Below are 14,037 nucleotides of genomic sequence, written 5' to 3' on the forward strand. Positions count from 1 at the left end.
TCTAATTTATAACCCCTCAGATAAGGGTTTGTTAATTTTTGTCCTGAAAGATTGTGGGTGGTGTGGGGTTGAAGGTGGATGCGGGGATGTAGATCAAGTCTGCATTTTAAAAATAGTTCTGGCACAGCTGGAAGTAGTGCTTATAATATAGAACCTTGGAAACTTGCATCCAAACCCTTTGAAGCACTCGCTAAAATGCTTGTTCCTGGGCCTCACCCTAGGTGTTTTGAATCAAAGTAGCTGGGAGTGCACTGGAAAGACTGAGCTCTGCCTTGTAAGGCTTCTCCTTATCAGAGGAAAGGATATTTTTATGCTGTATTATTCAATATTCTAAAATAATTCTGGCTTTCTGCCTGTTGTATAAAGCGAATAATGCCGGTTCTTATGGGAATAATGACAGTCTTTGAAATACTGGGGACCGTGAGAGTTGACCTGCTACTTAGTGCCAATACCACTCATTTGTAAATTAGGGATTTACTTATTGACTTAATAACTCCTTGGTAATCACCGTCTACAGCACTTTGGTACACAGAGACCTCCTGATTAGTGTATTATTGACCTGGAAGATGATGTTTTTATCATTTAGCTCAGGCCACTGCTAGTTTTCAGCATGCTTACTCCAATAATCTCCACATTTATTAAAAAAACCTCCACATTATTCTTATTAAAATTAATGACTGTTAAGCTCACCCACAAAAGGGAGACTCCATCACTCTCTTTGCAGCAGCAAGGGATATCATTAGACAATTCTGATTGAATGTATTATGACAGAAGAACTTACTTTTCCATTTACAAAATTAACAAAATTATCAAATGCTAATTTAAAATCCTTTTAGTGTCACTCATGGAGCTTCCCTTTTTTGACCTATTTCATCCTTTCACTCTACCTAGTAATAAAAATTTACCACATGGAAAATAGTGATAAACTCCAAGGTATATGAACTATTTTCACAGAAACTTGATACTGGACAACCATGGGCTGGAGTTTCCCTTTCATTAGGTGAAATATTGAGAAGTCCAGCCTTATTTTTGAATCAAAATGGGCCTCAGTTCATGGTAAGGCTGAAAAAGTTTAAGTGTCTCACTCAAGAATATACCAACTGAGAAGCCATACTTTGGGAAAATAAAGTACATGCTTATCCAGATCTTATGCTTTTCATACCAACTAAATTACAGGCAGACCACAGTCTTATAAAAATTATCAAATGCCACCAGAGGCCTGTGCAAAATCAAAATCACTGTAACACACATAGTAGAGCCAAATGGTTCTCTAGTGTCTAAGAAACATTTTGACACCAATGGTACCAACTTATGTTTAAAAGTGTTGACAAAAATGCCTAAACTTACCCTAAAATGAGAAACAATAAATGTTTAATTTAGGGATAGTATCAACTTATAGATCATCTCTTGTTGACAAAGATGATATGAAGTGCTCTCAAGGCTAAAAATATGAGAGGAGGGGGGCATAGACTATAATGATAACAAAGGGGAGAGCATGAGGCTCTAGTTATACTTTGACCAACAGAGGTATGCATTTCCTTTCACATGAGGAACCCATTCCTGATGCCAAGAGCTGATCTTGAATGCCATAGGTTCCATGTTAGGAATGGTAAGAAAAAAGGGTAAAACCCAAAAAAGGCAAAGCCAACAGCATTTATTTATTCAATATTTATTGAAGGTTCTGCAAACTATTCCTTAATGCTCTTAAAGAAAAATAATGCAGAAAATATTAGAAATATTTTACCCTGTCATGAGGCTCACTATAAGCCAATAATTTAAATAAAATAAACCATGGACAGAAGCTGTTTTATGCAAGAATCTTTGGAACTGCATTAAAGAATTTAAAGTATACATAATGAGCAAAACACTTGAATACACCCTATCTCTTTATAGACTAAAAAGTTTTGTCTTTGTCTCAGATATACGTTTTATGCTGATTGCATTTTTGACAACATAGCTCATAAAAATTAAAAAAAAAAAAACAGAAAACAGAACAAAGGCTTGGATTGTTTATTCTCTGTCTGAGGCTTGTGTTAAGAATGAAGATTACAGAGTCAATAGATGTGCCTCAGGTCTTCAAGAAACCTACAGCCTACTAAAAATGGTTTGCCAGGCCATTTGTACCCCCTGGACCTTGGGTTACTTCCACTTACTTTGAAATGGCAAGACAAGATTTTCTTATGCTCTTTTCAGACAGAAAGTTCAATGAGTACTCAGAGGGCTGCACAGAACCTTTAGTTTATAAATGAAATGTACAGATGTTCTAGGAATATGATAAACAAGGCTGTTGTGAAAGTTCATTTTAGATCCCCATTACCAATGAACCAGTGTTGCCTGTCTCTGGTCATATCATCGTTCTGAGAGCCCAACACTGGACCTATTAGACGTATGGGCTTCCATACTCTCCAACATACTACATACAGATATCAGCTACTCTAGAAGCATTTCCTGACATTTCTTCCTAACCTGTTTGAAACTGAAGCTTCTCCTTTGTGCTTGCTGCTATCCTTGTGCAATCACATCTGGTAGTTTTATATTTACTCGTCTTCCCCACTGGATTTTGATTCCCTAAAAGAGTTTTTTACGTTTTTCTCATTTTTATATATCCAGTCTCTAGAACAGGAACTATGACAGGTATAAGAATATATATTGAATAAATAAACAAATGCCCATGTGAGCAAATGAATGCAATGTCATTCATTCTGCCTTGCTAGCTCCTTAAACCATAAAATTTTACTGGGTCCTGAGAGTTATGTTTAGAAATGAGTGAGCTAAGAAAATATTATTCTTAAGTTTTATTGCCCTTCATGATGCTCCAGCTAATGAAGGGGAAATAATGAAAAAAAGCAATGTAACATTTGTTGTTACTGTTCACATGTATTTTGGGAAATGACACAGAGCAGTGTTAGTAATCATGTAATCATTCCCAGCTTCTAGTTAGAGAAACTACTACAACAATCTTAAATTGGCTTCTTTGTCATTCATTTTATTTTATGTTGTGTGGAGTTAGGAGAGAATGTTGCTGGTAATAGTCTTTTTCTTTTTTTTAATTTTTAATTTTCAATTAATGTTGATATTCAATATTATTTTACATTAGTTTAAAATGTACCACAGAGTGTTTAGACAGTGATATAATTTATGAAGTGATCTCCTGGTTAGTCTAGTACCCATTTGGCGTTACACATAGTAATTACAATATTTTGCTGGTTCTAGTCTTGCCCCTTTGAAGCACAGTCTGAGAGAACTCCCTTGGACCTGCATTTGTGGATGACTGCAATAGCACTGAGTGACCATGTTGGTAGAATGCTCCTGGACATTCCCACCTGCATATGTAGTTGCCTCTCTTTAAACATCATTGACTGATTTCATAGCTAATGTGGACTGATAATACAGATCCTTCAGAGGAGTTTATTTTCTGCCAATGGGTTAAAGTAATACCCAGTCATAATAGGGGACGAAATATGTGCACCCTCAGATTTTAATAATGGACTCTGTCGAAGTGTACCTTCTTTTTCTCATGCAACTGTATAATCTTCTCTCTCCAGTTGCTTTTGAAAATTAATTTACAATTACCTGTTGGTTATTACTGGGTGAGCAAAACCCATGTACTTCTTGTTTTTCTTTATAACTGTGTCATTTTCTCAAATAAACAAACAACAAAACAACCCAAAACACAGAAGACAGCATCTGAACGATGTTCTTTGTAGACGGATCACAGTGCTTTTGTGTTTGCAGCATGTTCTATTGTGCATCACTGGGATGACTACAGGGAGCGCATGCTTTTTGTCAATATAAGTGAGTGCTTTTATTCTCCTGTCTTCCTCAAGGAGAAGATGTTACAATTACTGTTTAGCAATGCAAAGTCTAGAGGAGGGCGGAGAAGGAGAGGGAATAAGTTGAACAAAACTTTTATTAACAAGGGCTCTCTTTTCCTTTGGTTCTTTGTCATCCTTAACAAAACTAACACACCTGGACAGTGATGCAAACCACGTCAGCCTCTATGTAGATCTTATGTAGGTGTGAGGTGAGTTGGAGCCTAGAAGAGCTGCCACTGAAAGGAAGCCAATTTTCAGGGCATTTTCAACTGTACCTCATGGTTGATGGAAGCAATTAATTCACTGGTGTTATGACACTCTGGTGATGGGAAACACTCAATTTCATTTTGGAGTATCGATACTGCAAATACTCACTCTACATATAAAAGTAGTTTAAGTGTGTTTAATTTATTTGAAAGACACTGCAAACTATTGATTTCTTTTCTCCTTCTAGAAAATAAAAGCAGTGTACCATGTGTTATTGGGCAATTGACATAACTTACACATGTCTCTCTTTGCTCATCTGTATCAGGTCTATATCAGGTGCAGAACTAAAAGCTCATGGCATGGTTCATTTATTTTGTAATCACGTAGTAAGTGTATAAGGTAGGTCAAATCACATGTGAAGAATGAGGATGGGAAGGGGAAAGAAGGGACACAGTGGGAGAAGAGGCAAAGGCGAGCTGGTCAGTATCAAATGGGTAAAATGTCCAATGAGCATATACCTAAAATGAAAGGTCTACAACGTGACAAGAGACGCATGAGCCAGGTAGTAGGTGGTACAGAGAAGTAATAAATAACTCGACTTGAGTGTGTCAGAGAAAGAGTCACAAAGGGGGCAGGAATTGAGTTATTGACTACTGAAGTACAGAAGTGGGTGATGTAAGAGTAGACAGAGTGAGTGTTTCATAAGGAGGATAAGCATTTTCAAAAGGATGGAAACAAAAGAAGGTTGTTGTTTGACCCTGCAATATATAAGGGAGAGTGAAGGAAAACAAGCTTGGGAAGTGTAGAGTACATGGCTGCAATCTCGGCTTTTTTTTTTTTTTTTTTTTTTTAATGCAGAGTACTTAGAAATTCACCAAAATGTTGACAGTGATTATCTATGCTTGGTAAGAGTATAAGCTGATTTTCTTTTGTATGTCATACTATTTGGTATTTTCCGAATTTTCTGTAGTGAGCAAAAATTGCTTTCTATTCAGAATAAAATACCATGTATATTGCATCTATCACATAGGGTCATGGTGCAGGTTAAATGTGACTCTGGATTCATTAATATAACAAATATTTGCATGCCTATTATACATACTACGGTCTGATAATTTTAAGGCCCAAGGAGAGAAAAGGGAGAGTGCCTGTTCTCCCGAAGGACTAAACAAGGAAGCCAGGGAAGCACTGAAGAGTGTCTCTAACTTTAGAACAGCGTTTACTGGGGCGGGTTCCTAGAGGGGAGGACACCTGACACAGGCTGGACTTTTAAAGAAGGTAAGAATGCGCAGTCTGGAAGGAGAAGGCAGAAGTGCAAAGGCAGGACTGTGAAGTGGCAAGTTTGTAAAATGCAGTGAAATAAATGTTTCAAAAAATGTCAAAACTAAAATAGGCAGAGGGAGGTGACATTTCAAAAATTTTGCTTCGGTGACATCATTAATCATCCCTTTAATTAGTGTGTGTGTGTGTGTGTGTGTGTGTGTGTGTGTGTGTGTGTGTATGCATCATGATATATGTTAGAAGACTGGAAAAAATAAGATTTTAATATTTGAGTAGCTACAGGGTATCAGATATCCAGCTCCACCCATTTGACTCACTAATTTTTTATGAGGAAAGTTGTATTATCCCATTCTATTCAGGATTATAGAGGTTTTGTATAGAGGATTATAGAAGAATTACTTCTAATAGTACAGTCTCAGCTGGGCTCGAGTAATTTTACTATATGCATTAATTCCGGTTATACAATTTATAAAATCTCTCTCATTCTCAGTAATTCATTTGTAAAATCGACAATATTATTGCATGGTATTTTTATGTGGACAAACTGAGACAAAAGTAAAAACACTTGTTACAGAGCCTGGCATCTACTAAAGGCTCGATAAAAATTAGCTTTCATTATTGTCAACCCAAAGCCATATGGTAGAAGGGGGGAAAATTTAGATAGTGAAGTCAATTCTGTCTGACTGTGCTCTTTCCATTACTTGCATCCCTATTAAACAACCTTTAGAGGTAGTTTAGTCCATCTCTAATTTAGAAGTGAAAGAAGAAGGAAGCAAATACGTGTATACGTTGACTAGCCAAACACCTCAGTTTTCACCATCATGAACGATAACAGACCAGGGCCAGGTGAATTTGGTTTATCTGAATCTAGGACAGTGTTTTCAAACTTAAGTGGTCAACAGAATCACCAAGAGGGCCAGTCAAAACAGATTGTTAGACCCCCGACCCTTAAAGTTTCTGATTCAATAGGTTTGAGTTAGGGCCTGATAATATGTGTTTCTAATAAGCTCTCATATGATGCTAATGCTGCTGGTCCAGGGACCACACTTGGGAATCTCTGATCCAGGGCACTCCAGCCATAGCATTAGGCTTCACCTGATGAACAGATGTGAAATGAGTGTCATTCTATGTTTCCTACTAAAATTCTGAGCAGATGTGACTTGTGGTTGAACTACATACAGCTGTTTGATATTTAGGCTTTATGTACAGGTACTTTTGTTTGTGAGTGAATGTTCCAGGCTAGACTATAAAATCACCTTACTATTCTGCCAGTGCTGGGTCTTGCTCTTGTTTGAAGATGCAAACTCCGTAAACTCTTACTAGAAGTGTGGTGGGCTGTTTCTCTATTTGTCCTAAACAAGCAAGTGGCTAATAAAAAGTATGTGAGTAAAAGCTATTTACAGTCAATCTTAATTTGCTTATATACAGAAATTCAATACAAATTGGGTATAATTTGCAGAAAAATGAATTTTTTAGAGCTCTCTCGAAAGCAAGCCAGATGTACTTTATTATGTTTGGCTTTTATTCAACATGCTGCTGTGAGAATTCCTAGTTTTTCCTCTGACACCCAACTGTCACTCCAGACCATCCACTATTATACACTGACACATCATATACAAGAAATACATATATACATTGGATTTCCAAATACCTCATTTTTTTTTTACTAGCACATGCTTATTTTCCTTATAATATAACCACTGTCTGGCAGTGGTTTACAGAAGCTCTGATGCCATAAGGGAGGAAATCCCTATTTAACATTAAAAAAGCCATTTAAAATGCATCATTCCTAGTCTACAAAGAGGTGGGATTTTTTTTTTACTCTTAGAAAAAACAAACATAAAGATTGCCATCAAATATGGGTATATAAACAGAGGGTACAGATTTATACAATTCTATTTTTATTAATAAATATGTACTGTTATTTCTGTCATAGAAAAAGAGAATAAGATAGAAACATTTTTGAAAGGTTTCTATAAATATATATTTATGTGTGATTTATTTCCCACTGTAGACCCAAGTCTTATCAGACACCTGGAAAGTAGTAGAAGATTGCAAAATACCCTCTGGAAAAAAATAAATGAATAAATGATTTTAGAATTTGAGATGGATAGTTATCTTTAGACATTTTTTTAAAGATAGTATCTATATAGATAGTATCTATATTTAAAGATAGTTTCTTAAAGTATTTTTCTCATCATATTCTCAATCTGTCACTTTCCTACTGTGTGCTGAAGACTGTCCTTGCTACTGAGGATGACACACTGAGCAAAAGCACGGGGTCCTGACCCTCATGGAGCTTCCAGCGCAGTGGGAGCCAGACACAAATCCAAGAATCACTGCATATATTTACTACATGGAAACACATGTTCACACAGAGTTGGGTGGCAGATGGAGATTTTGTCAGTAAGGCCTGAGAGCCCTTCCCTGAGGAGGTGCTCTGAAGAGCTATTGGAAAGAGGGTTAGAGTTAATGAGGCAATGAAGAGGACAATAGTGATAAAGGCAGATGAACTAGCATCTGCAGGGGTCTAGTGGCAGAGCAAGCGTGATCCTTAAAGGATGAATAAAACTTTCCTTTTAAATTTGATATAAAGTCAATTATATTATGATATCCATTGTAAACATAGAGTAGGGGTTGAGCATCTTATGCTTATTAATGGTGTAAATCATACAACATGAGGATTTTTTTTCATTGCAGCACATGGCAACATTGTCCTTGCAAAGGTAGACATCATATCTTGAGTCAGATGAGAAGGTGACTCACGGCTGTACCAGTCTAGCTCCTTCATGGTTCAAAGTTGCTGGTTAAGCTAGTGGAGTATATAAATATAGAGTATTTGAGAGTTAAACCCTTAATCTTACACTTCTGCATAGGAAACACTGCCATGCAATCTCCTATTAAACCCCTTCCTTAGGCAATCTGATTTATCTTCCCAGCTACAGAGCCAGTGTGGAAGCAATTGCTAATGACAGCACATGGGTGAGAGTCCATGTGGTGATTATAATGGTCAGCATGCAGACCTCTGGACCACTGTTATTGACCTGATCAAAGCCATGGGTACCATTGAAAGGCTGTGCTCACACCTCTACTTCATAAATTTAGCAGACCAAGAAGTTTATTACTACCCTGAGACAAGCTGATGATGGAATGGCTGGTTTGAGTTAGTGCCTCAGCTTTTTCGATCTATTTCCAATCACTGTTGGAGGAACCAAGACTGTAATGTGTCCATTTTTATTCAGTTCATGATACTAAAACTATATGATAATGCTCCTGAAAGACAGAGTGTTGGGCTTTTAGAAAAATCTCAAAAGGCTGGTGAGGTTGGTCTGAGTAGAGGGGTGGGAGGACGTGGCAGGAACATTAACTCAAAATTCTTTCAGAAAGATGCGAACAAATCGAGAGGCTCTGAGAACCTGACCCCTGGTTAGGTCATGGCTAAATTTTAGCTCCTGTTATTGCATGCATTTTTAAGTGGAATTTTAGTATACCACAAAGTTGTCAAGGGTCTAGTGATAGCTACCTTAAATCAAGCCAAAGACTAATGCATTTAGAAAAAAACAAAACAAAACAAAACAGGATCATTTTTGCAAATTTGTATTATCAGATCTGATTATATAGCTTATCACTCAGTTCAATTTTAGTTCATTAATCTTTGTCTATAAAAAAAGAAGGAGACACTTAGGATATGGAAGTACATAACAGTGGTTAAGATGGCATGTTCTCAAAGCCTATCTGCATCTAAATTCAAATTGTGCCACTTACTGACTCGGAAGTTTAATAATGCCCTGAACCTCAGTTTCTATATGTATAAAATAAAGATAATAACACCACATTCTTCAAAGCATGGTCACGAGAACCAAATAAAGTATTCCATGTAAAGTGCTTAGCACAATTCCTAGCTCAGTTTTGGTGCCAATTACCCTCATTAAGAAGAAATAAGATTTGTTTTGTGGCTCTCACATTCTGGAGTATCCATTCTCTACTACAATGCCTCAATTCACTAATGCTTGGCACAAAGAAGGAGGAAAGGCCAGAGTCACCAGTGCACTGGGAATGCTTGGCTCATCCATGCCACAGACTGTAAACCATCTGAGCATCCACTGCACAGATCTACCAGCATAAGACCACATGCCGAATGCCATATCGTTTTATAACAGAGTTATTAAAAAATGTTAGATAGGGGAGTAACTGGATCCCATTTTGTACTGAAGAATGATTGGTCTGAACGCATAAGGAATATGGGTTGGCCTGACTGACACATGGGTCAAGGTTCTATCGCAGATATTGGTGAAAAATGAATTAAGAATCTGATCAAAGGAAATGGCCATGAGGATAGAAAGGAGAGAACATTTAAAAATACTATAATGAGAGAATCCTTTAGATTCAGTGGCTAACTAGAATGGAAGCTTTGAAAGAACAATTATTCTGATGTCTTTGTTACACCCTTAATGTCTCTTTATGCTTTCATCCTTTCCATGTGCCGTGCCTTGGTTTTGGGACCCATGGGACTTTTCTACTGAAGGTGGTAAAATGTTAAAATTGATTTATTGGTGATGTTCAGTGCAATGTTGGGGAGAAGTGTGTGTATGAGTATATGTGAGTGTGAGTGTGTGTGTGTGTATGAGAGAGAGAGAGAGAGAGAGAGAGAGAGAGAGAGAGAGAGAGAGAGAGAGAGACGAGAGAGAGAGAGAGAGAGAGAGAGAGAGAGAGAGACAGAAGAGACTAAGTGGCAGAGGCTCTGAACCCAGGAAATCTGTATATCAGGATGGTCCTTCTATACTCAGCACATTTTACCCAGACACAAGGATACCTGGTAGAGGATGGTGGACATCCTTACCAATAAATCCTTGGATTCTAAAAGAACTAGAGCACATAACCTTGGGTACCTACACCAATAGTATAGTATCCTAGAAACTAGTGCTTAGAATGGAAATGTCAGGTTGTAGGTGTGTTGGGCGTGATTCAAGAAACACATCTCTGTTTCTACTTAAAACTGGGAAACAAAATACCAGTACATTTGAAGGTAAGTTAGTATTTGTTACAAAGTCTTGATTTAAAGACTATAAAATATTTAACATGGTCTATAGGACTTACAAGAATAACCTGTGCCTAGCTCTTCAAGTTTACTTCTCGCCAGTTCATCCCTCCACCGATAATACCCTCCTGGCACATTGCCCATTCATTTCTTCAACCTCCTCCACATGCTGCCACTCTGAGCCTTAGGCCCTGCTGGTCTCTACATGAAACACCTTCCCTACTCCTTCATTTGAAAAGCTCCTCTTTGTTATTCACATGTCATCTTGGCTTGAGTCAAGAGGGTCGCCTATGGCACATTATCCAGGTCTGCCTCCTTGGTTTCGACTGCTCTATAGGAACAGTTCATGTTCCATACAATCCAGTTCTTTTCTCCAGAGCATGTCTTGAGTGGTAAATACACAGTGGTTGATTCTGGTTTTTTCAAACTAGATCAAAGCTAAACAGAGGCAGGTTCTGGGCTGGTTTTGGCTTAGAACAAGTACTTTTCCTTTGTCTGGAATATTCTAAATGCTGACACTGCTGAATGAAGAAATGAATTGATAAACTGACACTGTAACATTTAATTTTTACATAACATTCCTGAAGAAAGTATTATCTCTATATTTATAGTGATGGAAGGGGGCCCAGAGAGAGTATGTTAACCTCACTAAGTCACAGATGCTGGATTTGACTCTTACTCACATTTTGTTTATCAATCTCTTTCCTAGCCTGTTTTGCCTTTCACAGAGATAAGTAAATTCTACACAGGGCACACACAGAATTCACACGGCACAGCCAGTCTTCATCTTTGGGGTATTTCTATTCTCAAACCTCTGACAATGTATTTATGAAAGCTGCACAGTACAGCAAATGATGAATCAGATCAAATTCCACAAAGTAGCCAACAAATAAAAAACTAAATTGTGAATCCCAATATATGCTTCCGGTTAATATTCCCCGAGGGGGCAAAAAAAAAAAAAAAAACACCTGAAAAGAAACTCCCCTTCCCCCTAACTTTCATTTCTTAAGCCCTTTTAAGTAGCCAGAAATGCTGGCGTCAGTGAGAGCTATCCAAACCTCCACAATGAAATGCTCCATAAGCTGATAACCAGAAGCAGTAAATAATAGTCAGGGAATAAGAAGATAAGGATTTTGAATGGAAAAGTGTAAGGCTATAACATGCGAAGAAAAATATGTGAGTGATGACTCCATTTTTCTGTTTAATACATTTGCTCATATTTTGAAAACTCAAACAGTGTTCAATAAATATTTATTCAATTCAAATTTCTGAGTGCTTGTCATATACCAAATTTCTGCTAAAACCCTGGGTAAACAAAGATGGATAAAGCAGCATCTTCAGTCACAAGTTCTCACTAAATAGACGGGAAGAAAGCTCAAATAAGTGACTTCTACTATAAAGTGATCTTGACCATGATATGGGTACATTTTTAATATTCTGTAATTGCAGAGAAAAGCACAATAAGTTTTGCTATTTATAGTTTTTTGATTTTTTTTCCCTCAGACACAATAATGTTAAGAATCAAAGTTAAGAATATAACACTTAATTGCATTGCTGTTTTTAAGTGAAATCAGATTCGCTTGACATGGTTTGAAGCACCAAGTACCTTTTCAGGGCATAAACTAATTTAAGCCTGAGAGTAACCTATAGGTAAAAAGGCAGTGCTCGGTTACTTTCTAGGGGTGCCATGTTTAGAACTTCCAAATCGTCTGCCCAGGATAGTCCCCAGTTTCTGCAAATGTGGCAATTATTCCGTCGTGCAGGCAAAGCAAAACCTCATCAGAGGTGAGATTTTTGAACATACAAGCCTTCTATGATATAACCAGCTTATACTGATGGAGGCTCTGCAGGTGAAACGTGCTTTAACATTAAGGGTTAAATGTGGTGCCCCAACGGGTAGAGAAATGGAGATCCATTTCTGAGGGCGCTGAGAAGCTGGCCTGGTCATTCAGGGAATGAGAAAATGAAGGTTCCATTTAGTCGGCACATCGTTTTTCAGGTGCATAGGTCAGTGGAGATGGAATAGAATAAAACAAGGCAGAGGCGCTGGCAAATTTCTCCCGCTATTTCACGAGTGACCTCATTTGACTCTTCTCCCTGCTGCTGACACGTCCTTTCCTTTAAAATTACATGTAGTGCTAAACAAATGGGTCTCTTCAGAGTCACTTAGCAGAACTAATCAGCACACTAGCCTGGTTTCAAAATGAAGGGTCCATTCCACAGTGGAGGCGGGAGATTACTTTCTTATCCCCCATCAGAGGTAGGGGTCACCTGCGACTCGGAAGGAATCGGTGCTCTGTTCCTTCATTCAAGGGAGGAAATTGTACCCTTGTCACACTGAAATCTCATTCTTCCACCTGAAAACTCATTTCCTTTCACTGTTTTCCTTCTGGACTTTTCCCATGCCACCTAGAAATTGTGTTCGGCCCTCATGCACATAAGAAGTTAATGTCTCTCACACTGCCAGGGGCAGTTTCTCCTCAATGGCAAATTGCTGGGTGGTGAGAAGCCGGCTGGCTAGAAACACACATTTTAATAAACCTTCATTTGATCTTTAAATCTCATTCTAATCAATGGCAGAATGGAGCCAGTCTGCTCTCCACCCAGAGTAATTAGGTCTCAAACTAGTGATGACGGTTCAGGTGTGGGATCGAAAAGGCATGGCAGTGGGTCAGTTTTCCCTTTGGTTTACAAACACCGAGTTTTGCCCTATTAAAAGTAGATTTCTAAACCAAGCCTCCCTGATTAATGCCAATGTGAGAGGCTCTCCAATTTTTTTCTTTTTAATCTGTTCTAATTCCCTGTAACTATAGTGCATCAGGGAGTAGACAGTTTAATTGCTAACCCAGATCTCCACAATAATATAGCGGGTCCCAGTGCACAAAGTAACTTTAAGTTGTGATCTCATTTTATATCCACAAGTATCCTGAGTGTTTGGAAATATTATCCCTATTTTATGGATGGTGAAACTGAGGCTCAGAAGAACTAAGTAGCCTGTTGCCAAAAGTCACAACACAGTAACTCAGGAATAAGGACTGGAACCAGATTACTTGGCTTCAGGTCTATTGAGCCGAACAACAGTCTTCTATAGTTTTAGAGTCAATGCCTTGGCCCTTTTGTGTCCTAGAGATATGGTACTCTCCTCCATTCTAGCGATATCAGGAAGGAATCTGAAGGAGACTCTGTAGAGCATGTGAGTAGCAGAGAGACGAGTGTGATACCAGCCTCAGGCTACATCCCCTTGCCCTTTGAAAGACAGAGTGGAAATAGGACCTTCTTCTCTTACTGTTGCTGCTAATATTGTAAAAACTGCCTTTATTCATAAACAGATGCTGCTATTGGCAATTTCATATTTGTAACAAGTACCAAAATATACTTTTTTTTTTTTTCTAAGTGATTGACCACAGTGAAGTTTTCAACTACATTTTGGGCATGAGCTCAGATTAATGTCTTTCTTACTACTCTTCATCTGTGAGACTCACATGCCAGTCTATGATTAGATTTTTTTGAGGTGCTTTCCAAATCAGACTCTGTCCATGCTCCTGAGCACCTAGTTGTGCAAGAACAAGTACGGTTTCATCCAGGCATGGAGCACTGAGGTAACTGCTCAAACTCCTTTAAATAGCGACAGAAGAAAAGTCAGTTCAGCCCTGTAAAGGACAGGGCAACCATTAGACCTTCAAAAGCAATAACTAA

The sequence above is a fragment of the Rousettus aegyptiacus genome, unplaced genomic scaffold, assembly GCF_014176215.1.
Source record: "Rousettus aegyptiacus isolate mRouAeg1 unplaced genomic scaffold, mRouAeg1.p scaffold_m13_p_14, whole genome shotgun sequence".
Taxonomy (NCBI): Eukaryota; Metazoa; Chordata; class Mammalia; order Chiroptera; family Pteropodidae; genus Rousettus; species Rousettus aegyptiacus.